The following is an 18,023-nucleotide window of genomic DNA, read 5'->3' as shown; positions in this document are numbered from 1 at the left end:
CCCCTGACACTAAGGGGTATTTTAACATGCCCAATCCACCTAACCTGCACATTTTTGGACATTCATTGCCAGCATGGATATGCTTCATCTTCTCTCCTGCCATGTTCTTAGGAATGATGACTCTTTAATCATGGTACAAGATGCCATTCTGGGTTGTCAATTCATCTCGATATGCCCAATATACTCTTGTGACCACAGGTGTGTCCTTGATGCTGTCATGCCATCCATCCATATTTCGTCTAATGTCTTAAGAGTTGCATCTTGTTAGGTAGTTGAGTTGATTTGAGGAAGATGCTTGTATGTCAGATTTAATGTCTTTGCTGAGTTGGTGTTTTCCAGATCATGTCTAACTTGAGGTTGGATCTGGAAGAGTACCAATCCAAGCTTTGGAATTCCTTCAGCTGAAATGAATGGCTGTTGTGTCCCACCTATGATCTGGAATTCAAGAACCTCTTTCTTTCCATTGCATTGGGCTATCAGACTACAATGTCTTTCTGGTATGAGTATTGTGTCATCATATAGCCGCAATCTTATTTTTGAGAGCTTCAATTTTGCATCACCATGTTGAGTACTTCACATAGATTTATGAAGATCACTGGGGGTGATTCTTCCAAAAACATTCTAAGTGTCGAATTTGGGTAAAAACTGAAGTAACTCATGCTGTCTATTTTAGCGGGATTTGCAAAATGAATTTCCCACACACTTAGAGAACTGCAGAGTGCCTCAGAGAGATTCCTGCTGAAAATCAAGGGGCGGGGCCTATTCCCAGTGGAGAGGCCAGCAGCATAACGTTGGGTGTGCCACTGCTTATCTGTCTGAGCGGAGATTGATGCACGTGCAGTAGCCACGCACTGCCGGCCTCCCAATCATTGGCCAGCCCTGCGATCCCACTGCCCACCACCACCCCCACCCCCCCCCCCCCCCCCCCCCACCACCACCGATCACTGGCCTTTCAACCCCCCCTTGATTGCTGGCTTCCTGGACCTCTCTGCACCAGCACTGATGTCCCTCCAGACTCCCCAATCTCCCCAACTCTCTCCCCCAGCAATCCTGCCCCCACCCCCTCCATCCCCCTGGTAATCCCAACATCCCCCCACAAGCAGACCTGATGACCCCTAGCACCTCCCAGCAACCCCCCAACCCTCCCCCACATGATGGCCGGCCCTCATCACCCTCTTCCCACCCTCTGTCACTGATCCCAATGCAGTGGCAGCAGCAACCCCACCACCCCCCCCCCCCCCCATCCCCTAGAGTAGCGCAGTGGACTGGGAGAATTGTCCCCATTATGTTGCATGATGCACCAGTGTCTATCCAACACTTGTTTGCTTGATACTTTCCTTCTGAAGTCCTCACTGTAACACTCACAAGCCATTTGTCACCCTTGGATTTGACTGGCCGAACCCCTGTTGTATTGTGTATAGATCTTCATCAGACTCGCCTGCTGAAATCTCTCCAGTGACTATCTGCATAGGTTTGTTGTGCTAGTGAAGCTGTTCTTCCACAGGGCGAAGCTGTTCCTTCACAGCAGTTGGCTGGTCAGGATGAAGGGATCTTACCAGCTGTACAGAGTACAGACCTTCCATCAATCCCAGAGATCCTCATGACCCCCAACAACCATAATGGAACAGCTGTTACCATGGCAACAAGTGCCATGGATGCAACACTCTCCAGACAAGAAACACCAGTCAGATGAACAGCCAATGCCAACGAGCATGTGTATCATTAAGAGATCTGCACGACTTACAAACAACATGTACAATGCAAGGGTAGAGACTGGTTAATAGAACAAACAGATGTTAATATTAATGTGGATGGGTGTATAGGAGTAACTTGGGTAACTTCCATCAATCCCAGAGTTCCTCATGACACCAACAGGCATAATGGAACAATTTCCAGAGGTGACACAGTGGTTAGCAGTGCTGCCTCACAGCGCCAGGGACCCAGGTTCGATTTCCGGCTTGGGTCACATTCTCCGTGTTTGCATGGATTTCCTCCAGGTGCTCCAGTTTTCTCCCACAGTCTGAAAGGATGCATTGATCTAAACAGGCGCCAGACTGTGGCGACTAGGGGAATTTCACAGTAACTTCATTGAGTTTTAATATTAGGGTGGCACAGTAGCACAGTGGTTAGCACGGCTGCTTCACAGCTCCAGGGACCTGGGTTCAATTCCTGGCTTAGGTCACTGTCTGTGTAGAGTTTGCACATTCTCCTCGTGTCTGCATGGGTTTCCTCCGGATGCTCCGGTTTCCTCACACAGTCCAAAGATGTGCAGGTTAGGTTGATTGGCCATGCTAAAATTGTCCCTTAGTGTCCTGAGCTGCGAAGGTTAGAGGGATTAGTGGGTAAATTTGTAGGGATATGGGGGGTAGGGCCTGGGTGGGATTGTGGTCGGTGTGGACTCGATGGGCCCAATGGCCTCTTTCTGCACTGTACGGTTTCTATGATTCTATGAACTCACAGCCAGACTTAACTGTGCACACAACGTGGCTTCTGGTCACTAGGAAAAGGGGATGTTTGGGATTTGAAATGGAATCAGTCTCATGTCACATCTAGCTTTCTGTAGTCATGTGACTATGCCATGAATCTGTCTCTCTGGAGGCAGATGTCTTAAGGAAGTTCAATAAAGACTTACAATGATAAAATACTGAAGATGCACAGTGTCTTTCAACTTGAAACAACTTCTGTTCTTGTGCTATGCAATCAAACAATCCAGAGAAACACTGGGCTGGATTCCCTGATTCCCACAGTTGGAACTCTCTGGTCCCGCTGTGAACAGAGATTTGGCTGAGCATCCAATTCTCTGTTCTTGCTGGCAGCGATGCTGGGGTTTGAATGGCCAGAGAATTCCAACCTTTATCTTTGATATTTGTGAGGAACAGACAAACAGTTCATATCTGATTCTGTCATATTGTCGTGAATAAAGTTAAATCTCCCCCCATCCAAAAAAACCTATGTTTGGTTTAAAAAGCTGAAGAAGATGAATTGTCAAATTTTAGAGTTTTGAAGAGATATTTTTCAAGAAGTCACTTCGTTAGGTGGAATCAATTCCTTAATAAAACTGTGCCCTTGATAGTTTCTGCTTCCAAATGAGAAAAAATAGCAATGTTTAATACGAAAACGTGAATTCACACAGTATATCCAAAGAACATTCACCTTAGGCTGATAATATATGTTCTTATATTTTAAATAAATTTCAAATAACATATAGGCACAATTAAATTAAAACACAACTTAGTATGAGTAAACTTTACTTATTGAATACAAAGTGTACTGTGATAAACTTTCCTGGGTGAACACAGAATTTCCACCTTGTGAGATCCAGATATTTTCACTGCTTGTCTTTGTGTCATTCATATTTGAACAGTCATAGATCAATTGAGAAACAGATGTAACCAATTCCATATGAAGAGACTGTGAACTGGGTCTGTTAGATGACACAGTTACCATTGCCTCAGTGACACGATGGTAACTTTTTTTAAAAATTCTAAGTGATAGGTTGTGTCATGGCAAATTAATTACTAATGCAAAAGTAAAATCAGCATGATTGAAAAGCAAAACTAAACAATCATTGAATGTACCACAGTGCAAAACGAGACTTTTTGGCCCATCGAGTCTGCACTGACGCTCCGACAGAGCATCTTACCCAGGGACTATCTCTATAACCTCATGTATTTACTCCTGTAATTCTCCTGCCCACAACCTACACTAAGGGAAAATTTAGCATGACCAATCCACCTAACCTGCATGTGGAGAAAACTGGAGCACCCAGAGAAACCCACGTAGGCACAGGGAGACCGTGCAAACTCTACACAGACAGTTATCGAGGTCGGAATTGAATCCGGGTCCCTGGCATTGTGAGGCAGCAGTGCTAATCACTGTACCACCATATTCGTCCTGACAGGATTTTCCCAACTGCTGGACTGCCCTTTCTATTTGGTTCTACACCCAGCAGGAAGTCTTCAATCTGTCTCTGCAAAAAGTCTTATACAAAAAGTATGCCCAGCCCATCAGCATTACAATTTTCACTTAATAGCACATTTTAACATAATATCCATAGCACCTAATGAAGGTAGATGACCCTTTAAATAGGAGGAAAGGAAGCAAAATGAGAAGATTTTACCTCGGTGAGATCAGCCAAGACCTCAGTTGTTAAGCTGGGGTACTGGAAACCAAATGTAGCACTCTTTCCCTGCAGCTCTGACTTGAGATCAGCTGCCTAAACACACACCAGTGATTCAACCTAACACCTTCCTGTTTTGTATTGTTTAGTAACAGAGCAGATACATTCACCCAATAAACTATCACAGGAGCCAGCCACATTACTTCTTTAAAAATAAGCTACTTTAACATGGGTTCAAATGAGAATATATAACAATACTGCTCATCACAGTGCCCTGACAGCATTTCATAGAACCGTAACTTGGAATTTTACCGCCTCGTCTGGCCCAGAGTCAGGGTGGGCGAGGCTCGGAGAATGGGATTCTCTCCGTTGGCTTTGGGCGGGATTTTATCAGCCTTGCCTGATCGAGGTTGGAAAATCCCACCCGTAGAACCCCTGCTGTGCAGAAGAGGCTGTTCAGCCCATCAAGTCTGCACCTGTTGCCAAACTCCTCTTTGTCTCTGTTCTTTAACTGCCCCTCACTTTTTTTTTGCTGTCTAGTAAGATACAGTTTTTTAAAAATCATTCATATATTAAAAGCAGTAGTCCTGATGTTTTTGGCACTTCTGTAGGAAATTACCTGACCTTCAGTAAAACGGCACACTTGAAATCAGGAACTACGGAAGCAGCCACGGTCAATGATGTTGGGGTGGTTGTGAGAGAAGCCCTTGAGCATGTATTTGCCTCGGATTATGACTCTTGACTAAAAGTTGAAGAATAAGATACTTGTATATATCAATGTGAAATAAATAATTACTCTATACATCAAATACTGAAAAAAGAGTTCATATTTCTGTTACACATAGCAAAGGAAATATCCTTCATAATGTTTAATGAGTCAGTTTGTGAGAATTAGAAAATGAAAATTAGTAGTGTGGAATGACCTCTGACTTGAATAATGTGGTGTCTTAACGAGAGCTCCCTCTAGCACACTACAGCAGGACTGATGAATACCATGTTGAAATGCAAACAGACAACAATAGCCATGGGTCTTTTACTCTGATCAAGGTGTTCAAAAGCCTAATTGTACCGTGCTTACAAAAACTTCACGGTCATTCATCTGATTGGGAACAACTTGTAAATCTGGTAATCCCCCACTGACTGGAAACCATCTCTTATGTCAACTGAACCCGCATTTAGAGCAAATTGTTAATTCAGCCACCATCCATACTAAACCAACATCCAGAGAAGCTCGTAATCTAACACCCACTTAGATAAACCAACAGGCCAACAAGAGTGTAACTATTCCTCATGATGGACATCCCTCAAGGAAGATGCTGACTATGATAGTTCTACTACTACAGAAGATTACAGCTATTAAACTATTCCTCCATCATCTTGGTTCCATTAATTAATTGAACAGATTATGATCCACACTATGTCAGTTGTAACAGTATGAAAAGCACATGGAAATATATTAAAGGCAAATTCAAGCAGACAACGTAAATTATTTATAAACATTTTAAAGTCTTTTTATGTGCATCTACACTATATTATTGCAGATTAGCCGTGGTATTCAATGTGGAGTGCAGCTCCAACACATTTTACCACTTGCTATCATGGTCTGGGAGAGATGGTCGGAAGATCCCCTCCCTGCCCCGCTTTTCCAACTCTCGACTATCCAGAGACATTTTTTAAAGTAAAAGTGTTTTAATCCCTTGAGTGGAATGACTCTTAAGAACTGACAAAAGACAGAAATTCTTATAAGTTTGAAAAGAGGGCAAAAGTTTATGTCTCAACAGCTGAATGTATTTGCATCTGCATCCATGCACATGTATACACTGACACAAACACACACACACAAGAAAGGGGGAAAACAAAAGAGGTAGCATGCACTTATGTTTCAAAAGTCCAATATTCATCATTTTACTTGGATCTTGTGAGGTGAAAGTCTGAAATGTTGCAAGCCTGATGATTCCCTTTTGGTACACTGAAGAAATGAAAGTTGGAACTTTCTGACGATGGGTTCGCAGTGGCTTACTGCTTGCAGCAGCAAGTCATTGTCATAGAGTCATACAGCACAGATAAGGCCCTTCGGCTCATCGAGTCTCCACTGAAAATAACCACCACTAAAGTCACTTGAATCTCATTTTTCAGCACTTGTCCCATATCCTTAAATGTTACGATGTTTCAAGTGCTTATCCAAATACTTTTTAAAAGTTGCAAGATTTCTGGCTTCCACTACTTTCCCTGGCCATGCATTCCAGATTCCCACAACACTCTTAGTGAAAAAATGTTTTCTCAAATGCCCCTTACCCCAAAACTATGCCCCGTGGTGATTGACCACTCAACCAAGGGGAACAATGACTTCCTATTCACCCTGTCCATACCCCTCAGAATCTTATATACCTCAATCATGACCCGCTCAACTTTCTTTGCTATAGAGAAAACAATCCAAGCTTATCCAGTCTCTCCTTGTAGCTCAAATGCTCCATCACAGGGAATATCCTGGTGAATCTCCTGTTACCCCCTCTAACGCAATCATACCCTTCCTATGGTAAGGTGACCAGAAATGCACACAATGTTCCAGCTATGGTCTAACCAATGCTCTGCACAGCTTCAACATTACTTCCTCGCTCTTGTATTCTATGGTTAGAAGTAGGTTAAAGTCCAGCAGGTTTATTTGGCAGCACTAGCTTTCGGAGCCTTAAGTTCCCTCATCAGGTGAGTGAGGTGTTCACAAACAGGGCTTCTATAGACACAAATTCAATTTACAAAATAATGGTTGGAATGTGGGTCTTTAGAGGTAATCAAGCCTTAAAGGTACAGACAATGTGAGTGGAGAGAGGGCCAAACACAGATAAAGAGGTGTGTATTGTCTCCAGCCAGGATAGTTAGTCAGATTTTGCAAGCCCAGGCAAGTCATGGGAGTTACAGGTAGTGTGACATTAACCCAAGATCCCGGTTGAGGGCATCCTCATGTGTGCGTCCTCATGTGTGGAACTTGGCTATCAGTTTCTGCTCAGCGATTCTGCGTTGTCATCTTGGGTTCACTTGTTGGGGTCTTTTAAGAGACTTCTGGATGAGTACATGGGATTTAATGGGATTGAGGGTTGTAGGTAGGCCTGGTAGGTAGGGATATGATCAGCGCAACTTGTGGGCTGAAGGGCCTGTTTGTGCTGTAGTATTCTATGTTCAATGCCTTCTTAACTACCTTATTCACACGCTCTGCCTCCTTCAGGGCTTTGTGAATAATTACCCCAAGATCCATCAGTACCTCTGAGCTTCCTATTGTCCTGCCATTCATTTAATACTCCCTGTTAATTCTTCCAAAGTGTATCACCTTGCACTTATCAGGGTTAAATTTCATCTGTTGTTGCTCTGCCTATCTGACCAACCCATCTATATCTTCCTGCAATCTACAACCTTCTTCTTCACTATTGACCACCCTACCAATCTTGGTGTCATCTGCAAACTTGCTTATCATTCCCCCCACATTATCATCAAGATGATTTATGTATATAATAAACAAGAGGGGTCCCACCGCTGAATCTTGTGGTATGACACTGGACATTGGCCTCCTGTCATTAAGATAGCCTTCTACCACTACCCTTAGTGTCCTATTTCTAATGATGTGGAGATGCTGGCGTTGGACTGGGGTAAGCACAGTAAGAAGTCTCACAACACCAGGTTAAAGCCCAACAGGTTTATTTGAAAGCAGTAGCCACAAGCTTTCATCAGGTGAGTGGGAGTTGTGTTCACAAACAGGGCATATACAGACACAAACTCAATTTACAAGATAATGGTTGGAATGTGAGTCTTTACAGGTAATCAAGTCTTAAAGGTACAGACAATGTGAGTGGAGAGAGCATTAAGCACAGGTTAGAGAGATGTGTATTGTCTCCAGCCAGGACAGTTAGTGAGATTTTATAAGCCCAGTCAAGTTGTAAGGGTTACTGATAGTGTAACATGAACCCAAGATCCCAGTTGAGACTGTCCTCACATGTGTGGAACTTGGCTATCGGTTTGCGCTCAGCAATTCACGACACATGACAATGCAGAATCACTGAGCAGAAACTGATAGCCAAGTTCCACACACATGAGGATGTCCCCAACCAGGATCTTGGGTTCATGGCACACTATCTGTAACTCCCACGACTTGCCCGGGCTTGCAAAATCTCACTAATCTGGCTGGAAACAACACACATCTCTTTAACCTGTACTTAACCCTCTGTCCTCTCACATTGTCTGTACCTTTAAGACTTGATGATCTTCCAACCATTATCTTGTAAATTGAGTTTGTGGTTATATATATGCACTGTTTGTAAACACAACTCCCACTCACCTGATGAAGGGGCAGTGCTCCAAAAGCTTGTGGCTTGTGCTACCAAATAAACCTGTTGGACATTAACCTGGTGTTGTGAGACTTCTTACTGTCCTATTACTAAGCCAGTTTCAGATCTATCTTGCCAAGTTTCCCTGAATTCCACATTCTTCAACCTTCTCGTTCATTTACCCATGTGAGAGACTATTTCTGGCTTCTCACCTATCGAACAAAATTCAAACCTTGCAGCAAAAGTCCGATTAGGTTCTTCAGATCAGGCGGTAAAGGCAATCCCGCTTCTCTGCTTGCTGATGGATTTAATGCAGGGTCCTTCCTTTGCTAATCTGGATTTGTTCCCTTTGAGTCTCCTTGTTTGACAGACTTATGCTTTTCTCAAAATACAAGTTTCTTATCACAACCTGTTTTTAGTCAGATGACCGTAGTATCTATTTCTCATTGTCCAGACAAATGGTCTCCGATGATTTGATCATTAACACACAATTATGTTTGAGTTTCACCCATTTGTATCTCTTTATCATGGAACGGGTTTCTGCTCACACCTATTCAGTCCAAGCCTTTTATAATCTCACATTTACATTTATTTAGACAATGGCGACAATTAAATCAACAGGAAATATCTGCTGTATTTTAATGCTTTAACAATGGAATGCCCCATTTGTGTCATAATGTCATGCCCATACATGCAGGCTAACATTCAGCCTTGTGTAGTTCCATGTATATTGGCAGACAAGATAGGAAGTCACCTGACCTGTCAACTCCATTTTGTTTCAAAGCAGATTCTCCATTCTCCTTTCTGTTTCAAAAGGAAAGCATCCATTTTCATTCATCCGTGAGCATATCTATGTGGATGTGACAATGCAGTTCCACTAATCTTCAAATGTACTTCCATTTGATTTGATTTATCGTCACATGTATTGCTATACAATGAAAAGTTTTTTGTGCGCTATACTGACAAAACATACTATTTATAGAGTACATAGGAAGGAAGGAAAGGGGGAGATCCATATTCTGCTGAGGTGATTGCCTTTGATGATACTGGTGCAACTATCCTCTCAGAAAGTTTAAGGTACATGGGATGGCCTTTAATTTTCTGTTTATCCAGATTGATCTATATTGGGAACAAATGAAGAAGTCAATGTGAATAATATGAACCACTGTTTGTCTCTAGCAATTGTTCCATACATAAAATCACTGACTGAATTAAACTGTTATTGAACAGCATCCTCTGATGATTCAATAAATAATTGCTGTATGTTAAGTCATACAGACTATTCAAGCTTCCAGTTTGTTGCATTGGTCTATATTTTTCAGGTATAGTCACTATTATTATGTCAGCAAATACTCCAGTGGATCTATCTACAGAATACCACACAAACAAATCAACAAACCATAGAATTGTTACAGCATGGATGCAAACCATTTGGCCTATCATGTCTGCATAGGCTCTCCAAGTGAATCATCCACCCAAGTGCCATTCCTCCACCTTCTTCCCACAACCCCACACATTCTTGCTTTTAGATAATTCCCTGCTGAATTCCTCGATTGAACCTGTCTTTAGCACACTCTCAGGCAATGCATTCCAGACCTCAATCATTTGCTTTGTGAAAAAGTATTTCTTCATGTCACTTTTGCCTCTTTTTGCCAATTCTTTTAAATCTGTACTCCCTTAATAAATCAGAACAGTTTCTCCCTTTCTACTCTGTCCAGATTCCTTATGATTTTGAAAGTATCTATAAATCTCCTTTCTCCATGGAAGATACTCCTAACTTCTTCAAACTATCTTCACAACTAAAGTTCCTCAACTTCGGAAACATTCTTGTGATTCTTTTCTGCACTCTCTCAATACTTTCACGTCCTCCCTAATGCGCAGCACCATAGCAAGATGCAATATTCCCACTGAAGTTGAACTACTTCTGTCTTATATGAGTTCAACATAACATCCTTACTTTTGTACTCCATGTCCCTAATAATAAAGTCTCGGATGTTGTATGCTTTATTAATAGCTTTCTCAACCCATCCTCCCATCTTCAATGACTTTTGTACATATGCAGCCAAAATCCTTTGTTCCTGCGCTCTTTTTAGAGTGGTACTTTTTAGTTTATATTGTCTCTTGATTATAATGGCCAAAGGACATGGGCCATCATTAACACATCTCCCTGTGGGATTTGTGAAATATGAGTTTCCCTACTAAACGGCGGGAGCTTATTACCGGGACTCATAGCTTGGATGGGGTATTGCAGGTCTGGAGCTCAGGCTAGAATTACTGTGAGCAGCAGACATGGCTCTTTTCTTTATTTCAATAAAGCACTGTTGTGCCAGAGGACTGGCCTTAGCGAAGTTATTACACTCTCTATATTCTTCCCACCAAAATGAGTCATTTCACATTTCTCCACATTAAACTTCATCTGCCACTTATCTGTCCATTCCAGCAACCTGTCTGTGTCCTTTTGAAGTTCTACAGTATTTGGTCTCACAGTTCACAAAGTTTCCAAGTTTTGAAATTGTGCCTTGACCACCAAGATCTGGGTCATTAATATTTAATAGTCCAATAGAGATCTCTTTAACCTGTGATCAGTGCTCTTTCCACTCACATTGTCGGCCATTTTAAGACTTGAACAGCAGGTTAGGTGTAAAGATTCACATTCTAATCAGTAATCTGTAAACTGTCTGTGCTTTACATGCACTGTCTGAGGCCGGAACTCTCCATTCACCTGATGAAAGGGCTAACCTGAAAGCTAGTGAGTGTACTATCAAATAAATCGGTTGGACTTAAACCTGGTGTTGTCAGACTTTTTACTGTGTTAACCCCAGTCCAACGCCGGCACATCCACATCGTGAATGGAGGAGACAGCATGCTGTCTCTTGTTACATTCTTGAACCAGACTCCCAAATTAAAGTAAAGTAAAAGTAAAGTTTATTTTTAGTCACAAGTAGGCTTACATTAACACTGCAATGAAGTTACTCTGAAAGTCCCCTAGTTACCACACTCTGGTGCCTGGTTGGCTACACTGAGGGAGAATTTAGCATGGCCAAAGCACCTAACCAGTACCTGTTCCTGATTGTGGGAGGAAACCAGAGCATCTGGAGGAAACCCATGCAGACACGGGAAGAATGTGCAGACTTCAAACAGACAGTGATCCATACCGGGAATCAGACCTGGGTCCCTGGTGCTGTGAGGCTTCACTAATTGTATGACTTGAGGCTTCTTTCTTTGCTTGACTCCTCAGTGGTCATCTTGCAGTGATCTCCTCCCAGTGTCTCCTTCCTCAATGTTCTCTCTCTCACTGGGACTGCTCCCTGACCACTGTCCTTGGACTCTGTCCTTATGACGCTCCAGGTACCATATAAGGGCTTTTGTGTCTTTTTCTCCCCCAACACAAGCACCCTGGATATTTGACCCAGCCCAAAGATCTCACAATGCTAAACTGTATGTGTGCAGCCCTCTCCCAATTTGTGCAGTATGGAGGCATGTCAAGATTTATCGTTTCCCACCTCCACTCAGAATTCAAGTAAGTTCTTATTTCACGAAGTCTACGTACTGGCTTGGCATCCAGTGGAGCACTCATGTCCAAATGGAGTGACCACTGTCTCAGTGGTAGTATTGCCACCTCCTGAATCAGAAATGCTGGGCTTTGACCATGCTGCAGATGGCTCCAGTAAGTGGAGACAAGATTGGAGCTGGTCCTAAGTACTGTACTGGCACCCAATACAGGTGCTTATTTTCAATGAGTGAAGGTGGTCCTACTTCACTCTTTGTAAGGGTGTGATGCACTTTATCATTGGTTGCAGATAACCTATGAGAAGATAGTCTGAAGGTAAATACAAGCAGGCAATGGGAAACCTCCTCAACTACTCTTTCCTAATAGTGGTTCAAAAATATTGTGTGAGATGTGAGGTAGAACTTCCCCTAGGGAAAAGCACAAGAAATGGATGGGATCTGATTTTAAATGTATTGATTAAAGATTCAGTCTGTAGAAAACCAAGGCAAGTTTAAGAAACTGATTATCGGGGTATTATTGGGTTACACACAAGTTTTAATCATCTCTGGGATTGTCAGGGAAATGTTTTTTTTTATTTTCTTCAGTATATTCCTCAAAAAGCTGCTGAAAATTTCCTGCAATGGCAATTTAGGTAAGAAAAATCAAATGTTAAAGCCTCGAGTGATATATTTACTGTAATCTTTACGAGAAATCTGCATTGAGTATGCCCAAGATTCACTGTCTTATCGCTACATGTTTCGCTCTCACTTTCCTCTGGAGCTCTAATGTACTTTAATTTAAAATAACAACAGTTACATTTTGAAGCCAACTAATTATCTGTACTTATGTTTTATTGAGAAAGAAAGCCAATGTTAATTTCTTACACATGCAATGAAGGGATTCTAATTTGCAATTTTTGTGAGACAGGTGAAAAGAATCAGACAGACACAAATGGAGAGAAAAACAATAAGGAAGTGGGTTTTCTCATTCTAATTTAATTCCTTGAAAAGCAAAACAATTTGATGTTTGCAAACAAAGCATGTTCAAGGGAAGCAGATTAGCAGGAAGATGGAATTCAGGATGGAGGTTGAAAAATAGTGGAGAACGAGAAGTATTCTTACCTTTTATTGCTCATGTTTGAGAGAACGGAACAGGAATGAGTAAGTTAAGGGATACCAGATAAAATAAGAGGGAGGGTAAAGCAAGAGGTATAGATAGTGATATAAATGAAAGGGAAGAAGAATGTGTAAAGGGAAAGTGAAGGGTGGAGGATAGATGAGGAATAAGGAGGTGGCAAAGCATGTGTGATAAAGGAAGGGATGGAAGTCAATGACAACACAATCCTCATCAGAAATGCAACCTGTAGCAACTGGGAGCAGCCTGCCCTGCCACATCAAGACATACCACCCATCACTTCCCACCCATAACAAAAGGAGCAAAGAAAACGACAGAGGAAGTAAAAGAGAGCAAAGAGAGAATCAAAAACTGTTGTGGGGAAAGAAACCGAAGAAAGAGAGAGACTGATGCAGAAGAGGAGAGGCAAAAACAACACAGTGGCAACCAGGAAGGAAATTGACAACTTAAACATTAAATTTGATGCATGGGACAAATGCATCACTAACATCTTTATGGTTTTTACTTCAATGGATAAACTCCTAGTACTTGTAGTATCAGTTACATTTGAAGGCATCACTTTGATAGAGATTTTCAATGCTAAGTTTGTCACACATTGTTCAACATAGATTTACCCACCCTGGTGTCCCAAGCAACTGATAAAATTTTTACACTGAGGTATCATGATTTAAAATATTTATCTGTTCGTGTTGATTTCCTATTTAATTATCTCAGCTTATTTTTTGGTTCTTTTAAATGTCGTCATATCTTTCCCCATTTTTGGCCTTATGGTGCCATATTTTGTCAACTGTCCACACCCTTTCCTGAGGAATAAATTGCACTTTTGGCTAATAACTTTTCAATTCTTGAACTGCCCGTTCATTCTCTCCAAGACCGCTTTGTCTGTTGAATTGTTTTTTATAAAACTGTAATTTTTCAAACCTGTGGCTGCAATTTTCTCTCAATTGATTCAGCACTTTATTGGTAAAATCTGATTTCAACAGGGGGGAGATTTGCTGCATCTGATCAGCGCCCAGCTCGACAATTAGCCAGTTCTTGAATCTTGATTTGTTTTTGAGCACTAATTATGAGCTGCTGTGTACAAACTGGATTCACAAAACACAAAAGCTTTGAAATGACTTGACTGAGCATCACGTTAACGTAAGAGGTTAGGCAATCCATCAAGTTGTTGGAAGGACAGAAAAACAAAAATAAATAGAGCAGGAGGAGAAAGCTATTGACAGGTCAGTTTTAATCCGTTATCACACTGGAAATTTCTGTGCTGCACTTCAACGTAATAAAAAAATTACTAAAGTACCAAAACTTCCCCGCTACTGGCAAATGTCTTTAAAAGCCTTCTATACACACTCTTTCAAAATTGGAGCCCCATCAGCATTCAAAGCTTTGACAGTATCCAGAACAACGCAACCAGCTCAATTGGCATGCCACCTCCACCTTAAACATTCACTCCTTCCACCACCATCATGGCTACAGCAAGTACCATCAACAAAGACGCACTAGAGCAATTGGCCAAGGCTTCTTCCACTGCAGTTTTCAAATGCAAAATCTCTATCACCTAGAAGGACAAGGGCAGCAGGAGGATGAGAACATCACCATATTCAAGTAACCCTCCAAGTAATGCATCATCTTGACATCTTCAAGATCACAGGGTCAAGATGTGGTCGCCGGAAGGGTTGGGGTTTTAGTTCAGTCGGGCAGCACGGTCAGTGCAGATTTGGAGAACCAAAGGGCCTGATCCTGTGCTGTATTTTCTTTGTTCTCTTTGTAAAATCTTGAGACTATCTCCCTCATAGAATCCCGACAGTGCACCCGTTCTCAGACAAAGCATTTTACCCAGCCCACTATCCATCCTATCCCTGTAACCCCATGAATTTACCTTGCTAATCCCCCTCACCTACACATCTTGGGATACTAAGACACAATTTAGCATGGCCAATCCATCTGACCCGCACATCTTTGGGCTGTGGGAGGAAATCCACACAGACACAGGGAAAACATAAAAATGCCACACAGTAACCCAAGGCTGGAATTGAACCTGGGTCCTTGGCACTGTGAGTCAGCAATGCTAACCACTGTTCCCACCCATGCTCGACAGAGTTTAAAAAGTTGGTTCACTAACACCTTCTTGAGGCCATTTAGGGATGGGCAATAAATACTGGTCTGGCCAGCAACATCCACAGCTCATGAATGAATGAATGCTTTCAGAAGTCACACTTAGAAAATGAAAAGCCAGTTTGGCTTCTAATTGACCTGGGAATCTGTCCAAGGATATTCATGTACTAATTGGCTCAGGAGAAGGTGCCAATTACAACTTGTGGCCTTAACAGGGCGCCAATGAGTTACACTGAGTGATACATTAGCAATAGAATAACACAATGCATTTGTATGGCAGTAATTTCTAACCTATCTATAACAAGTGGGTAATTTAAATTAAAAAATGTACTCAAGGTTAATCCTAAAATAATAATTACATTTTGGGATTTAAGCGAGTTGACCAACGTGTATAAAATATCGTCTGAACTCTGCATAAGAGATAAAAGGCAAAATATTGCGAATTCTGGAACCTAAAGCAAAACCAGAAAATGTTGGAACATCCTAGCGGGTTCGAAGGATCAGCCAGACTCGAAACGTTGGCTCCGTTTTCTCTCCACGGATGCTATCAGACCTAATGACAGCAGCACAGTGCTGCCTCACAGTGCCAGGGACCCAGGTTCGAGTCCCAGCTGGGGTCACTGTCTGCGGAGTCTGCATGTTCTCCCCATGTCTGCATGGATTTCCTCGGGATGCTCCTGTTTTCTCCCACAGTCTGAAAGACGTGCTGGTTAGGTGCATTGGCTATGCTAAATTCTCCCTTAGTATAGCTGAACAGGCGCTGGAGTGTGGCGATGAGGGGATATTTCACAGTAACTTCATTGCAGTGTTAATGTAAGTCTACTTGTGTCACTAATAAATAAACTACTGAAATTTTCCAGCATTTTCTGTTTTTATTTCCTTAGGAGATGCTGGGTTTGTGATTATTTTTATTATTATAAGTAAATTAGATTTCTGTTGTGTGGGGAATGGAATGAAATTGAACAAAATTAAATAAATGGAGTTAAGTGACAGCCAGGATCTAACCGGATAGTCGAACTTATCCCCGGGGCTGAATAACCTACTCGTGTTCCCATTAAAATAATTGTGAAGTAAATAACTATTTCACTACATTCCCGCAATGACTACACATTAGAAGTGCTTCACTGGTTGCAAAGGGCTTTTTGAACTCCAAAGATTGTGAAGGGCCGGTGGGAAGCATCATTAAAGAGTTCGACTCGTGATGTTATTCAGTAACTGCCCACACAGTGGCCCTATTTACACTTCTATTTCTCCCTACATTGTTATTCGGACATCATTTGATATAAACTCTTGTTGGATCGCTCTTTCATAATCACCAAATCAACATACAGTTACTGAACAGCGATACAAGGAGAGATCAGCCACACCTGGTCACGGGTGCAACAACCCTGAGATAATGTTTCATTCAACGTGAAACAAAAAGTATCACAGTGTGCTTTGTGAAACATGACATTATGACACTGGAGTATAACCACGACGAAATTAAATCCAATAATACATTTTATATGCTGTAAAGGGCGGGGGGAACTAAAAACAAAATGATGGACTAAAATAAAACGTCAATGCGTATTGAAAGCTAAATGTAAAGTTTTATTAAAATAATTGGTCAATAGAAATTAAAAATTAACATCTGATTTGAAAGCCGTTGAGATAAAACGGAGTTTGAAAGTGCTAAGTGTGGTCTTCATCTACATCCGGTCATTTCTTCTTAACCTCTTACTAAATGTTGACATTGCATGTTTGTGTGCTATTTAACTGTACAGTATTGCACAATTTACTTATGAACTGGTTCATTCTGCGGGGGTTGGTATTAACACACCAGCTATTTAAACACCTTGGGTGAGGGAGGAACAAAATGTGGTACTATTGAATAAAAAAAAGTCTCCACACTCCCAAAGGACCAGAGACTGCTCTCTCTTTTGAGGGGGGAGAGCTGACTGGTGGTGATTTAACCTGAACACCTCAGGCTAGGGGCCAGATTGGAAGGGTGGGGCCTTCATGAATAACCTCAGCCAGAATGGGAGTTGAACCTGTTGGCATCGCATCAGAACCAGCTGTTTCGTCAAATTGTTATAAAACATCTCAGTAACAAATATAATCTTTCGAATGTTTAAGCACAAATCTTCATTCTGTTACTAATAATGTGTGTTATTTGGTAAACTGTATTTAATTATGAATCTACCATTCTTGTGCATGGAGCCTCCATTTTTAAGTGATGCGCAAAGCTATTTTACTTAACAAAAAAATGCAACAACGGACTATATTTATTGCACTCTCATAACGATTACATCTGCGTCTTATTTGCTACTTTCTTAACAGGACTCCAACTTACACAGAGTATACCGCAATTAAAGCTCAACTTCATAGTCTGTCGAAGGTTGTAACAAGCCTATTTCACAAAATATCCAGCCATAGGAGAAAAGCAGAATGACATGGGAATCACTTTGTAATTTCAGTCCTTCTAAAATTATGTCCGGTGTTTTGGTAACAATGCAACTCGGAAATTGTACACAACATACAGAATAGAGTGATTTGTAGGTGATATACAGGGTGATACCGGATGGATTGTTTTACTTGAAAATAGATGCATTTAAAAAACCTTTCATAAGATCAACCTATGAAGTTAAGTTCCCTGCACAGTAAACAAGTAATAGTTTTGGAAAATCAAACTAAATCTTAATCTGAAACAGCGTTTCAATAGCGTTTACTGTCCCAGGTGCTAAGTGAGAAAATCTTTCCTATTGGAAAGAAACGACATAAGGTGTAGAAATACTTTTAAAAACCAGATTACCTGGCGTCTGCTTTCTGTCCCCCCCGCCCCCTCCCTTTATATTAATAATTTACGAGGAACTGC

This window comes from Carcharhinus amblyrhynchos, chromosome 19 (assembly GCF_965287045.1).
Source record: "Carcharhinus amblyrhynchos chromosome 19, sCarAmb.v2.hapA, whole genome shotgun sequence".
Classification (NCBI taxonomy): Eukaryota; Metazoa; Chordata; class Chondrichthyes; order Carcharhiniformes; family Carcharhinidae; genus Carcharhinus; species Carcharhinus amblyrhynchos.
This window is presented reverse-complemented; position numbering follows the sequence as displayed.